This window comes from Salmo trutta, chromosome 5, assembly GCF_901001165.1.
Source record: "Salmo trutta chromosome 5, fSalTru1.1, whole genome shotgun sequence".
NCBI classification, from domain to species: domain Eukaryota; kingdom Metazoa; phylum Chordata; class Actinopteri; order Salmoniformes; family Salmonidae; genus Salmo; species Salmo trutta.
In genome coordinates this window covers 16495147-16496032 of record NC_042961.1, presented here as the reverse complement: position 1 = coordinate 16496032, position 886 = coordinate 16495147, and the positions used below count along the sequence as shown (strand labels likewise).

At 36.7% G+C, this 886-nt stretch overlaps 1 non-coding gene across 1 annotated transcript; it reads left to right on the top strand.

Annotated features, from left to right (window-relative positions):
- Positions 1–463: 463 nt before the first annotated feature.
- On the top strand, positions 464–539 carry trnag-ucc (transfer RNA glycine (anticodon UCC)). The gene has a single exon. It is a non-coding gene; the product is annotated as a tRNA-Gly (tRNA).
- Positions 540–886: the final 347 nt, after the last annotated feature.

Sequence of the window (886 nt, the reverse complement as noted above, 5' to 3'; positions counted from 1 at the left end):
AAACAGGCTCTCAAATTGTTTGATAGGAATACCCTGCCATTAGATACCCACAACTGTGATTGATGTGCACTGTCCCTGTAAAATAAAATTAACTCAACCTGCAATTCTCTTTACTGACCTGACATTGTTCCACATAATGGAAACCAATTATAATGTTAGAATACATGAACTTCCTGTTCAATTCACTAGTGTTACTAAACCATCAAACCAAGAATCAATAACCAGAAACTATCACAAAACTTTTACGATTCAACTATCCAAACCTGAATCGCTTACCGCCAATATATAGCCCAGAGCGCGCGACTAACTCACCTATTCTTTCCAGTAGGCAAAATATAACCCCTACTCAAACAACGTTCTACCTTACCTCTATCGTAAGATTAAAACATATGTTACAACTTTCTCTTCTCCTTCGGCTTCACACTTATGAAATGTCCAAGACTTTAAAAGTACCATGTAAATCGGTCCCGTGTGGCTCAGTTGGTAGAGCATGGTGTTTCCAACGCCACGGTTGTGGGTTCGATTCCCACGGGGGACCAGTATGGGAAAAAAATTATGAAATGTATGCATTCACTACTGTAAGTCGCTCGGGATAAGAGTGTCTGCTAAATGGCAAATTTATAAAATACTTCATTCAACTCTTTTAGAATAAAAAAAAAACACATTTCGGTGGGTACAACTCTATCACAATCACCTATCCGCTCATTATTTTAATTAATTAGATTCAGGTAACTGTCTCTTCTTTGATTCAGATACTTAAATACAACTATATTCCCTTTATTTCATTTCAGCCGACCATTTAGGCAACGTACTACATAGAATTCGCCTCACTATTATTTTGAATGAATTAGTCCTTCAATTTAAACTAAACAAGCTATCAAAACGT